Source organism: Pseudophryne corroboree, chromosome 7 (assembly GCF_028390025.1).
Source record: "Pseudophryne corroboree isolate aPseCor3 chromosome 7, aPseCor3.hap2, whole genome shotgun sequence".
Lineage (NCBI taxonomy): Eukaryota > Metazoa > Chordata > Amphibia > Anura > Myobatrachidae > Pseudophryne > Pseudophryne corroboree.
The window spans coordinates 379,577,622-379,591,917 of record NC_086450.1 but is presented as its reverse complement, the minus strand read 5'-3'; the positions used below and the strand labels follow the sequence as shown (position 1 = coordinate 379,591,917).

Sequence of the window (14,296 nt, the reverse complement as noted above, 5' to 3'; positions counted from 1 at the left end):
TTATTATCCTATTCCTCTTCTGTGTCACATATAGGAATAATTCATTATGAAACTAGGGCAGGTACAGGGGTCCAGCTGCTGTGTAACTACCAATCCCAGCATGTTATTGCTGGTCTGTCTGTGATGCAAATAGTTAACTGAGATATAAATACATACATAACAGTACATAAATTAGAGTGTGCATGCTGTAATACAAGTGTTACAGTACAGCTATATAGCTAGAGACATAAATGCACGTTGACTTATGGAGAATTATGTATTGTGCATAAAGAGATCAAGGTAATATTACATTTATTCTATTTTTGTTCAGCTTTTTGCTTCATTTGCTGTATGTATCACGTAGACAGAATATAACCGCTTCCGCTACCAGTCACCGGTAATATACAAGCCATGAAAGTCAGTAGGTATTAGCCTTTTAATCTGGCAACAGTAAAGGAAATTATTTAATCATATTATTGGATATTAATTAAAATGTCTGTGTGATCGCTCTCATCTTACAGATAATCAGGTTTCCATATTATTCATGTAATGAGAGCGCTACAATTTTAACTCTAAGGGCAATGGTAAAAAAAAAAAGCCCCCAAAAAACAATTCATAAAGATGGTTGTGAATGCGGATATTGTGGTCTTTGCACTGTGGAAGTAATGGCATGGTTAATGGAGAGGCAAAAGCCAGTCAATGTATGTCACAGATAATAATTCTGAGGTGAGTGATGTCACTGACCAAGGCCACTCATCTTCTCTGCCTTATTGGATTTCACATTTAATTGGTGGCATACCCTGTCCTGCCATGTCCCTGAAGTATCCGAGAGGTGTAAACAGAATAGTAAGTGGCTGCAGTGTCTTTAACTTGGAATAAGAACGAGTTTGCCTGAATTAAACTGTAGCTGTCTCTTCACTTAAGTCTCTTGCATTCTGCTTGTAGTTTCCAAACATTCATAATAAATTGTTCCTATATACGAGACCTTGATCTACCCTCCTCTCCATATGAACATTGTACTTTGCACTCCTCTAATCACCCTCAACCTTATTCTCATCCTTTAATGGAACCAAGTCGTCATCAGGAAACCTTTCCAACAAATTGACCCCATTAGCCTCTGATAATACAAGGATAATGTAGGAGATGTACAGAATGTACAGATCAGGAGGCATATATGAGACTCTACCCTTTTCAGATGTAGCGTGATCTGCTGTCTTCCTAAGCACAGCATTCCTCCTATCCATGGACCCCCAATGGCAGGTGTGTAATATAAATGTTACCTTTGTGGCTTTGTTGCAGTCCCTCTTCTTCTTCACAAGTTCCCTGGTCAGCACTGGGGAGCAGCCTGCTGCGACATGAAGACCACATATGGATAGCTTTCTCCCTTTTCAGCTGCTCGTTGCCTTATAACAAGTGTTAGAGATGTCACCTATTTGTATGAATTAATAGCAGGAAAAAAAACTCGGTGGGACAGTCGGCTGGAATAAAGACATCTCCCAAATGATTGCAAGAGCAGTGTAGAGGAGTTCATTCCTAACGTCCTTGGCAACAGATCGGTGCTTCATAGATTCCCAGGGTTGTTCTAATTTGTCTTTAGTGGAAGTGCTGCTGAACGGGGCTTCCTTTAAAGACTATTGTTAACCCTTCCTCTGCTGCTGATGCTTGACAGGCCAGTATAGTGAGTACACAGATTCTTTTCCACTTCTTGTCTAATGTGTTGTTTCTGGTGTAATATTCTTAGTGCTTAAGTTCATCTCTCTCTCTCTGTAATATTATTGTTGTCATTTTTTCTTTTTGGTACTGGTTTAATTTCTCTTGCACCTGTCTTACAGTGCATTGTAAGCAATGGATTTTATAGAAATGCAGTTAATTTCCAGTTATACAATACAGGATGCTTTGTTTCAATTGGTTGCTTGGAGAAACAAAGCACTGCTAAGTGTGGACAGACCAATTGCCTGTTGACAGCTCTGTTTGGTTCATTCCGTTTGTTGAATTATGTATCTGGCTATTTATCTAATGATTTTTCTACTGTTTTTATCTTCTTTACTCATTCCTTTCCCCTCTACCTCTTGCCATTTAGTTGCCCTTTTTCCTTTCGGCTGCCATTCTTTCTCGTTTGTTAGCTTTCTTGTTCCTTCTGCCAGCTTATTCCCCTTCCACCTGCTCTTTCACCTGATTTCTCCTCCCTTACACATACTTTCTCTCTCCCCCTCTTCCTCTTCTTACTTTCTCTATAATACTCACTCTCTCCCCAATTTTCTTGTGCTCACTTTCTCATCCCTCTTCTTCTGCTTACTTTCTTCCGCTCTTTCTTAACTTACTGTCTCCCCCCTTCTCCTTTGCTCCCTGTCTCTCCATACTCCTTCTCTGTGTCACCACCTCTTCACTCCCCCACTTCCTGTGTTCAATCCCCCTCTCCTCCACTCACTCTTTCCCACTGCACCTCTTCTCAATGTCTCTTTTCTGCTGTCTCCCCCTCTTTCAACTCTGCTTACCCCCCCCCCAAATAGTTTGCTCGCTCCCTCCACCTTCCTTTGCTCGTGCTCGCCTCCTTTCTTCCTGGCTTTCACTCTCTCCCCCTCTTCCTATGCTCGCTCTTCTCCCTCTTGCTGCCCTCTCTCCGCGCATACTCGCACTCTCTTTACATTTCCTTGCACTCTCTCCCTACGTATTCTCGCACCCTCCCCTATGTATTTTCGCGCTTTCCCTACGTATTCTCATGCCCTATCACCGCTGATTCTCGCGCCCTCTCCTCACACATTTTGTTTCCCCTGCTCATTCTCTTTCTCTCCACTCATACTCCCTCTTCCTGCTCATAGTCCCCCATTCTTTCTTTCTCTCTCTCTCCTCCTGCTCATTTTTACTCCCCATATTTCTCACTGCTTAATCTCAGTCTTTCTCCAAGCTTTCTCTTTTTTACCCTCTCATTGTCTTTTTACCTGCTCTTTATTTTTCTTTCTCTCCGCTAATTGTGTTTCTCCTTCTTTCTCTTTCCTTCTTTTTCTTTACCTTTCAGTTGCTCTCATCTCTCCGACGTGTAAAGTGGAAAATTTAAATCTATACTGAAATGATGCCTTAAGGAATATAAATCATTTTAATAATATGTAGAAAAATAAACCCTGCATCTCTTTTGATGGTTCACAATTTTACATATGTCAGTCTGTCACTTATTCAGTTGGTTGTTACACAGTGTAGTGCTGGCAAAGTATTGCTTGAGATTTTTTTTTATTTGCTTCTTGGCTAAGGCCCATTACTCTGATTTTCCTATAATGTCCCTAATTAATTTTGAAAATATCTAATGACAATGCAGGAGAGGCATTTCTCTTTCATCTTGGTGACCTAAATGATATATGTTGGGTAGCTACTGGGACAGTAATAAGCCATTAGTATTCTCATTCTACACATGGGAGCCACACATCTATCTCTTCTACCACTCACTCAACTTGCACTTCACAGACTGTCACAACAGGCTGACCATTGTTCCTCCATACATCTATTTTGTGAGGCAAACTGAAAGCCACAATAAAGTCTGCTCTATCTGCATGCTGTGATTTCCTTTATTGTTCATGTTTCCTTTTCTACGGTACCAGGTATCAGAAATAGTACATGAGGCAGGTGTGTAACGGCATAATAACTACCTGGATAGGGTAATGAGTGCCCCCCACAGAACTGGGGGTGTCAATCATTATGTCAACAAGATATTGCATATGAGTAAGCTGGGATTGCAGAAGATCTTGGAAAATAATTGCAAAAACCCTGGGGGATTTGTAATTAGCGCACTGATTATTTGTTCTTGTGAAAAAATTATGTTGTATGTTACCCTATAGGATTCCTTTAACCTTTTCATACCAGGGTTGACTTGTACATCGTTGTTACCTGCTATTGTTTTGGGTCATGTTGATTTCCCAGGGAATAACCTTTTTTTTTTCTTACTTTATTTTGGTAGTTCGGTGGAGCAAATGGACTATAATGGTAAATGTGTCATATAGAGCAAATTTGCAAATATTACACACTGTAGACAAGGGCAGATTGGCCATAGGGTTCACCTGGAAGAGTCCTGGTAGGCCGACATGCCTGTGAGGCCTGTTTTGTATGTTGTCTTGTGGCGCCACCCCCCCACATGACAGCCAGCCAGCCCACCGCACTCATTACACTGCATTGCCCCCAGTTATTTTGTTATTCCATCTCTGTTGTACAATGATGCTGCCATGGCTACGCGGTATGTTATACCTCTTATGCTGCCCATGTCGGGCCACTTCTACAAAATATTACAGGGCCACTTTTAGTTCCCAATCCGCCCCTGGTCTCAGACACAGTTGCAGCAAAAGACGCAAGGAAGGCCGCAACTGCGTACAGTCAGGCCCTATGAGGGGGATCCTGCCCCCCTCAGCAGACCGCACCCCCATTAGGGCTTCATAAATTTCCCGGCTGGTTTTCCATCCCAATCTGCCCCTGTATGTAGACAAAAGTGATTGATCATGGACAGCAAATAGATAAACAAGATTTTATTGACGTCAGTAGGTCCACCACGTGCAGTGATTACTGCAGACACCTTTCTTGGCAAACTTTTGCCTTTCCGCCTTAAGGCCCCTATTCAGTAAGGGATACAAAAGTAGAAAAATCGCAGTTTAACTTTTTTGGTACTTCTGTGCCTGTGCAGCGGCTGCAACATGCATGCCCGGACTCCAAAGTGCGATGGCATCCCAGACAGATGTAAGCGCACAACTTGATTTCTGTTGCGCATGAGTACATCAACGCGGCATTGCTGCGGGAGTGGTCCGGCCAAAGCAGGCGTGGCCGGCCGGACCGTTTTCACATGCAGCTCCTCCAATGAAGAAAATGACGGAGGTGCGTATGCAGTGTTGTGATTGCAATTAAATTGCGATAACAACGCTGGGCTGGACTTGGCTTGCTTGGCAGCTTTGCCCTTGCTCGGTGGCCCCCAGCATGCGATCGTCAGCGGTAGCAGATTTTGCTTTTTAACAGAATCTGCTACTGATAATGGGGTTACGGTCATTAGATCGACCACTATTGGTCGACATGCATTAGGTCGACAAGAACAAGGTCAACATAGAAAAAGGTCGACATGAGTTTTTCACATTATTTTTAATTTTTTTTAACTTTTTCTTATGATTCAGGTGGACTACGATTGGGAACAGTAACCTGTGCCGAGTGCAGTGGTAGCGGAGTGAGGTACCTTGCCCGAAGCATGGCGAGCGAACACTGTGCACTAATTGGGGTTCTCGTCACTTTACGAAGGAAGCAACACCCAAATTTTTTTTTTAAAAACTAATGTCGACCTTTTTCCATGTCGACCTAATGCATGTTGACCAATAGTGGTCGACTTAATAACTGTCGACCTAAGTGTGGTCGACCTAATGACCCATACCCTGACACTCAATAGGGTCCTAAGTACAGTGACCAACTGCAATCTGAGATTTTGGACTCTGACCTTGCCAGACCATCCATGTTACCGAATTTTCTGTATACCAGTCCAGCTTCCCCTGGAAACATGACGTCGCACAGCCTACCATGTTCCCCTTTTCAAACTGTTAGCTCCTTCCGGCAAGCCATTTAGTTTTAGCAAATGATCTAATCTGTGCCCCTCTACCCGTTTTATACCTTCACAAACACTTTTCTGTCACAATTTTGCCTGCACAAGGGGTGTCCAATCACTTTAGTCTACATAGTGTATCTTCATATGTTATTGTTGCCAAACTGTTGCATACAGTATAAGGAAGCTACTTCAAAATGTAGAACTCACAGAATAGTGGGGGTCATTCAGATCTGATCAATAGGCATCGATTTTTGCAGTCCTGCGATCAGATAGTCGCCGCCTACAGGGGGAGTGGGTTTTCGCTGCGCAGGTGTGCGATCGCATGTGTAGCAGAGCTGCACAAACTGATTTTGTGCAGTCTCTGCGCAGCCCAGGACTAACTCTTCCACTGCGATCACGTCAGGCTGATCTTGACCGGATTTGATGGTCCGACACCCTCCCTGAAAACGCTTGATCCCGTCTGCTTTTTTCCGGACACTCCCTGAAAACGGTCAGTTGACACCCACAAACGGCCTCTTCCTGTCAATCTCCTTGCCAATGCCCGTGCGAATGGATCCTTTGCACAATCGCGTCGCAGGGCGCAGATGCCCGTTGCAGCCGTGTGACGCATCGGTACAGTGCGGTGCATACGCATGCACAGTTTGGATCTAATCACCCGTTGTACGAAAACGCACAGCAGCAATGAGATCTGAATGACCCCCAGTGTGCAGTAGTATCCTTCTTAAACATGTACGTACAGTAGGGGTTAACATTTTTTCTTAAGCTCAAATTGGTATAATGTGTTCAGGTTACTTATGAGATTGCTGTTCTTACTGAGACTCAAGCTAATACACTCTCCCAGACTAATACTGTTGGTCATTGGCAAGCCATATACTTCTAAGCATATTTGTAAAAATGTATACTAATAGCATGTTGAATAGATGTTAGTGAGCTATAAATGGTTTGTTTATCCAGTATATTATATAACAGCAATAGAATGTAATACTGTAACATAAATTAATGTTTTATATATTTGGAGAGTAGGTATCTAAGCTTCCATTTCATGCTGCTTCAAGACTAAGGGGGACATTTACTAAGCAGTGATAAGAGCGCAGAAGTGAGCCAGTGGAGAAGTGGTCCCATCAGCCAATCGGCAGCTCTGTATCATTTTATTGTGTGCAAATTATAGATGTTACTTCAGTGCTGATTGGTTGCCATGGGCAAATTCTCCACTGGCTCACTTCTCTGCTCTTATCACTGCTTAGTAAATGTCCCCCTAAATATAAGGTCCTAGCACCAAACCAGCAGTGAAGATAATGTGGGGAGTTAAGTGCAGCTGCTGCTGCTAACTGATTAGAGGTATGCAATCCTCTAAAAAACAGCCTAAAATAAAATAATAAAAAAACCCCAGAAAGCACTGCTGAGCACCACTCACCACATGTAACAATAAGCGATTTATTAAATCACATTAGATAAAAATTACATGACAATAGGTCCTAATGAAAAGATGATTAATACACGATCGCTGAATGATAATGGTACTATATACAAATAAGAAGGCAGTAACTGTTGTAATATATTAGTACACAGTCTCCAATAAATGTGTACGACTGACCGGGGACAATTCAGGAAGCACAGTCCAAATCCATTCCAAATGACATAAGTGTTGTGATAATAGGGATATTGTGGAAAATTGATGCTTTTGTCCCTACAGTCTTGGTGTAAAATGAACAGTACACTCACCCACCGGGCACCTGTAAGCGAGCTGTGCGACAGTGGTATGAAGTGGGCTCCTTTATGTTTGAAAGCGACACAATGGGCTGTCACGCTGCTTTGACCGCTGGTAGTGTGGAGACAGCGCTGCTGCTGTGGAGTAACCGCTCGTGGGAAGTGAGGCTCGCACGGCCTGATGGATGCTGGAAGCGGTACTTGTGATGAAGACTCCCGTTGCGGCCAGCCTTGTAGCCCGTGGGGTCGCGGCATATAGATGCTTAATCCATGTGTCTGGATTACCAGCAGGTGTATGTGGGAGGACGGAGCAGTCGCTACTGATAGTTGCTGGAATGAGCTCTGTAAGCAGGCCCCAGGGTAGTGCAATGGTGTTGGTGATCCGTGATCGCGGAGAGACTCCTTTTCAACCGGTTTCTCTCCTCCTGCAGCTTTCGCAAGACTTACAGTATATGGGGTATATGCAATTGCGGTTGAATTCGCGGCAATTATCGCCGTTTTTTAATTCGACCAAATTCGCCAGGTGAATCCCGGCAGGTGCCTGCCGGGATTCACCATATTCAATGAAAAACGGATTCGCCAGAATCGCGGGCGAAAATCGGCCGATTTGGCGGATTTTGCCGCGATTTTAAAAAACGGGAAAAAAACGGGAAAAACCCGAAAAAAAAATGGCGTGGGGTCCCCCCTCCAAAGCATAACCAGCCTCGGGCTCTTTGAGCTGGTCCTGGTTCTAAAAATGCAGGGGAAAAATTGGCCAGGGATCCCCCGTATTTTTAAAACCAGCACCGGGCTCTGCACCTGATGCTGGTGCCAAAAATACGGGGGACAAAAAGAGTAGGGGTCCCCCGTATTTTTAACACCAGCATCGGGCTCCACTAGCTGGACAGATAATGCCACAGCCGGGGGTCACTTTTATGCCGTGCCCTGCGGCCGTGGCATCAAATATCCAACTAGTCACCCCTGGCCGGGGTACCCTGGGGGAGTGGGGACCCCTTCAATCAAGGGGTCGTCCCCCCCCCCAGCCACCCAAGGGCCAGGGGTGAAGCCCGAGGCTGTCCCCCCCCCATCCAATGGGCTGCGGATGGGGGGGCTGATAGCCTTTGTGATAATAAAAAGATATTGTTTTTTCCATTAGTACTACAAGTCCCAGCAAGCCTCCCCCGCAAGCTGGTACTTGGAGAACCACAAGTACCAGCATGCGGGAGAAAAACGGGCCCGCTGGTACCTGTAGTACTACTGGAAAAAAAATACCCAAATAAAAACAGGACACAGACACCGTGACTTGTACAACTTTATTACATACTGCCGACACACACATACTTACCTATGTTGACACGCCGACTGCCACGGTCGCCGACGATCCGAGGGTACCTGTGAAAAAATTATACTCACCTTCCAGCGTCCAGAGGTACATCCACGTCCAGAGGTAAATCCACGTTCTTGGCAAAAAAACAAACCGAACACCGATCCATACCGGACTAGAAAGGGGTCCAATGTTTTCACATCAGACCCCTTTCTCCCGAATGCCGGGACATCACGTGACTCCTGTCACTGACGTCCCTTCAGCCAATCAGGAAGCGCTACTTCCGTGGCGCTCACCTGATTGGCTGTCCGCTGTCTGTACTGTGACAGCGCATCGCAAAGCCGCTCCATTACTTTCAATGGTGGGAACTTTGCGGGTAGCGGTGGGGTCACCCGCCGGTCAGCCGCTGACCGGCGGGTGACCTCACCGCTAGCCGCTAAGTTCCCACCATTGAATATAATGGAGGGAGCTGTGCGATGCGCTGTCACAGTGCAGACAGCGCTCAGCCAATCAGGTGAGCGCAACGAAGTTGCGCTTCCTGATTGGCTTAGAGACCTGTCAGTGACAGCTGTCACTGACAGGTCTCATTCGTGGAAAGGTGTCCCATGTGTCAGCATGGGACCCCTTTCAGTCCGTTTTTGGTGCGGGTATTTGCGTTTTCTTATTTTGCCAAGTCCGTGGATTTATCTCTGGACCATGGTTGAGGTGAGTATTTTGAACTTTTCTTTACAGGTATCCGTGGATTCTACATGGAGAAGAGGACCGATGTCGGCGTGTGAACATAGGTAAGTATGTGTGTGTCGACGTATGAAATAAAGTTTTACTGTCGACGGTGTGTGTGTCCTGTTTTTATTTGGGTATTTTTTTCCCAGTAGTACTACAGGTACCAGCGGGCCCGTTTTTCTCCCGCATGCTGGTACTTGTGGTTCTCCAAGTACCAGCTTGCGGGGGAGGCTTGCTGGGACTTGTAGTACTATTGGAAAAAACAATATCTTTTTATTATCACAAAGGCTATCAGCCCCCCCATCCGCAGCCCATTGGATGGGGGGGACAGCCTCGGGCTTCACCCCTGGCCCTTGGGTGGCTGGGGGGGGGGACCCCTTGATTGAAGGGGTCCCCACTCCCCCAGGGTACCCCGGCCAGGGGTGACTAGTTGGATATTTGATGCCACGGCCGCAGGGCACGGCATAAAAGTGACCCCCGGCTGTGGCATTATCTGTCCAGCTAGTGGAGCCCGATGCTGGTGTTAAAAATACGGGGGACCCCTACTCTTTTTGTCCCCCGTATTTTTGGCACCAGCACCAGGCGCAGAGCCCGGTGCTGGTTTTAAAAATACGGGGGATCCCCTGTCAATTTTTCCCCCGCATTTTTAGAACCAGGACCAGCTCAATGAGCCCGAGGCTGGTTATGCTTTGGAGGGGGGACCCCACGCCATTTTTTTTTATGATTTTACCCTTCCAGCATAAAAAAAAAATAAAAAAAAAATAATTAATATTTTAAAAAATATATAAATAATATTTGTGCCTCCCAAAAAAAAAAAAAAAAGTACCTAATCCCTTCTAATATAAATAGATCTGCTATTCCCAAAAAAAAAAACACCAAAAAAAACATGTTTAAATTTTTTTTATTTGTTTTCACCCTCCAAAGTGTGGCGGATTGAAAATGACGAATTTGCTGTCTAAAAGCACTGCTGTCGAATTTCAAAACTTGAATTGAATATGCTTTGGTCGAATTGCAGCACTTGTATCATTGCAGAAAAGTCGAATTTGCAAAAATTCGAATTTCAAAAAGTCGAATTTTGAAAGTCCGTTTTTTGGTCGGAAAGCACTGGATTGCATAGCGGAATTTTTTTTTTTGGTCGAAAATGACCCGAAATGCGACAATTTCGGGAATTCGACCACAATTGCATATACCCCTATGTTTTCACAACACTTATGTCATTTGGAATGGATCTGGACTGTGCTTCTTGAATTGTCCCCGATCAGTCCTACACATTTGTTGGAGACTGTGTACTAATATATTACGACAGTTACTGCCTTCTTATTTGTATATAGTACCATTATCATTCAGCGAATATGTATTAATTAACTTTATTAGGAATTATGGTCATGTAATTTTTATCTATTGTGATTTAATAAATTGCTTATTTTTATATGTGGTGAGTGGTGCTCAGCAGCGCTTTCTGGGTTTTTTTTTCCTTCAATTTCATGCTGCTTCAAGGACTACTGTTGTTTTTACTTGACAGCAAAAACAAAACATTACAACCTTGCCATACTGTAGTAAAACCGATGTTACTGATCTTAATATGTTTTCACTTACCATGAAATTACTTGGGGGATGGTTCAGGACAAGAATTTCTAACCAATGTACTATGGCTGCAGACTGGCTTGTTACAGGGATCAGAAAAACTCTGAATATGCTTATGCGATGATCTATTGGTATTTTTTGAAAATCCTCATGAGGCTATGCCTAGCTTGATTAGGATGTTAGAGGAATTTTATGTGATCTCGGGATTCCTCAGTAATAAAGCCAAGTCTGAAGCCTTAGCATTACATAAAGCTGCTAAAACACATTGGGGTGAGAAGTTCCCTTTCACATGGGCTGCCTCTTCTCTGAAGTACTTAGGATTTATAACCCGTCAAATCTGTACAGGGCAAATTTTCCTGCTATAATCAACCGTATACAGTCTGACTGCAGAGCATGGAAGCACTTACCCCTATCTTACCTAGGCAGGTGTCGTCTCATAAAGATGATCTCCTTCCCTCGTTTGCGGTTTCCTTTACAGATGTTACCCTTGATGGTCACAGAGGCAGATTTAAAAGTTTTAAATACTTCTGTAAGTAAATTCATATGGGCAGACAAAAAAACATGCATCTCCTTGTTTAAGCTTAATAATCGCCTACATTAAGAGGGGTTATTTTACCATGTTTTCGCACGTATGTATTAGCGGAAAATTCTAGATATGCCCAGTGCTTTAAAGTGATCCTAGAGAGGTGGTGGAACTCACTTCCATCGGCATCTATGCAATAAAGGTATTGCGCGCGCCCCAAAAAGGGGAGTGGTCTCAAAAACAAAGGGTCGTGGTCACACAATAGTAATAATGCCCACAGTAATAGCACCTCTAATACACATAATGCCCACAGTAGTAGCACGCCATAATACACAGCAGTAGCGCTCCTTTTACAATGCCCATAGTAGTGTTGCCCCTTATGCAATGTCCACTGTACTGGTAGTGCCCCTTATATAGAGACCATAGTAGTGGTGTCCCTTATGCAATGCCCCCAGTAGTAGTACCACTTATTTTCCCAGGAGTGATGCCCCTTATGAAGTGCCCCCTTTACAGTGCCCTCATTAGTAATGCCCTTAATGGTAATGCCCCCAGTAGTAATGTCGCCTGTAGTAATGGCCCCAGTCGTTTAGCCCCCAGTGGTAATGCCCCTGCAGTTACGACCGCAGTAGTTTACCCCTACTTTAGTTTAGCCTCCCAGTGGTAATGCCCCTAGTATTTTAGCCCCTGTAGTTTAGTCCCCATGTAGTTTAGCCCCCTCCAGTAGTAATGCCCCAGTAGTTAAGCCCCATGTAGTAATGCCCCCAGTAGTTTAGCTCCTGTAGTTATGACCCCAGTAGTAATACCCCCTGTAGTAATGCCCCCAGTAGTTTAGCCCCTGTAGTTATGCCCCCAATAGTAATGTCCCTGTAGTTATGCCACCAGTAGTAATGCCCCTGTAGTTATGCTCCCAGTAGTAATGTGCCCCTGTAGTTATGCCCCCAGTAGTATTACTTCCCTGTAGTTTGCCCCCAGTAGCTTGCCCCCTTGTAGTTAGCCCCTGTAGTTTGCCCCAAATAGTAATAACCCCAGTAGTTTATCCCCCTTGTAGTTTGCCCCCAGTAGTAATGCCCCCCTGTATCTTTCCCCCTTGTAGTTAAGCCCCCCCTGTAGTTAAGCCCCCCCTGTAGTTAAGCCCCCCCTGCAGTTGTGCCCCCTGCAGTTATGCCCCCAGTAGATTGCGCCCAAGTAGTAATGTCCCCAGTAGTAATGCCCACCTGTAGTTATGCCCAAAGTAGTAATGTGCCCCAGTAGTAATGCGCTCCTGTAGTTATGTCCCCAGTAGTTTGCCCCCTTGTAGATTGCCTCCAATAGCTTGCCCCCAGTGGTTAGCCCCCTGTAGCTTGCCCTCCAGTAGTTATGCCCCCAGTAGATTGCCACCTGTGGTTAGCCCCCTGTAGCTTGCCCCCAGTAGTTTGCCCCAAGTGGTTAGCACCCAGTAGTTTGTCCCCTGTAGATTTCCCTCGAGTGGTTAGCCCCCTGTAGCTTGCCTCCAATAGTTTGCCCCCCTGTAGCTTGCCCCCAGTAGACACGCTGCTAATACAGTCACACATATGTTTAAAAACAAAACAAAACACCATAATTACCAAGCTCCGCTCTTGTGCCCAACCGCTGTGATCCTCCTGGCATCTGCTCCTCGGCACTATGAGAGAGACGTCATGACGTCTCTCCCATAGTGCGCACTGACAGAGCCGGAAGCAGGAGCTCAGCAGTGAGCTGCCGCCGGCTTCCGCTGTGAAGAGAGAGCGAGGCGCCCGACATCTCCCTGCGGTGCCGGGCACACACCGGGTGCGGTGAGCCGGAGGAGGCGGAACTGCGTTCCGTCTCCAAGTTGAACTGATATGCTATAGACTGGCTCCGAGATTCATAACGTTATCCTAACACAACCTTGGAACAAGCATTCTGCCCTCAGATACCGTTGTCTAGCCTATTACATATGCAACCTACTAACTTTCCTGATAGTGTTTCCCAGAACTTACTATTGACTACTACATGCACAGCTTGGAGGATGACTAGGAAAAAGTTAGGGACCTCCGCGCTTTCAAACGATTTTCATTCCTGTAACCCATAATACTTGATTAATTAGAGGCCTATCTTCTGAGGTATTTACCTCTTGGTCTCGGAAAGGTCTTTGCTTGATTCACCAGTGTTTAGACGTACATATGAACAATTACAACAGCTGTGCTCAATTTAGCACAGCTACGATCAGGCACTCAGACATATGGGGGGAAGCCCAGCACAGGGCTAGTCCGCCCCGCATGTCGGTGCCGCTGCCCCTCCCCCCCCCCGCAGAAATGCAAAAGCTTTGCACAGCGGCGATGCTTTTGCATCTCAGGAGTTGCTCCCGGCCAGCGCAGCTCCTGCGGCTGGCCGAGAGAACCTCTTCGCTGCCCCGGGTCGCAGCGGCTGCATGTGACGTCACGCAGCCGTGCCCCCCCCCCCCCCCCCCCCCCTCAACGGTCCAGCCACGTCTGCGTTGGCCGGACCGCGCTCCCTCCCGCTTCCCGCTCAACGACCGCCTCTGCCTCAGAGGCGATCGATAGGTATCGGCGGCTGGCATGCGCAGTTCCGACCCGATCGCTGCGATAAACTGCAGCGAGCGATTGGGTCGGAATGACCCCCTATGTGCGATTTTGGCTAAGTGTCAATTTTGACTATCACTTCTATAGAGATAGACTGTGCAGGCAAGTAAATTTTGACTATCTAGGCTTGCGATGCCGACCGCGCATTGGCATTGAATCGGGATCGCAAGGTGACTTTCACCTTGCGATCTGCACTAACTTTTCTTACGATTTTGACTATATAGTCAAAATCGTAAGAAAATATCTCACTGTGTGTACACACCATTAGAAACGTTAAATTCAGGTCTGGTAGAATGGAAAGGGGAGTTTCCTGATATACCTATACAAGATATTTTGTCCTC

At 45.6% G+C, this 14,296-nt stretch overlaps 2 protein-coding genes across 5 annotated transcripts in view; one reads left to right on the top strand and one right to left on the bottom strand.

Moving 5' to 3' along the window:
* The window catches only part of GPER1 (G protein-coupled estrogen receptor 1), a 30,958-nt gene extending 29,253 nt beyond the window's left edge, over positions 1-1,705 (bottom strand). The window contains exon 1 of the mRNA XM_063932410.1: positions 1,260-1,705. The gene's annotated coding sequence lies outside the window, so the exon portion shown is untranslated. The remainder of the gene's footprint in view (positions 1-1,259) is intronic.
* The window catches only part of C7H7orf50 (chromosome 7 C7orf50 homolog), a 671,077-nt gene that overhangs the window by 263,372 nt on the left and 393,409 nt on the right, over positions 1-14,296 (top strand). The gene's annotated exons all lie outside the window — the stretch shown is intronic.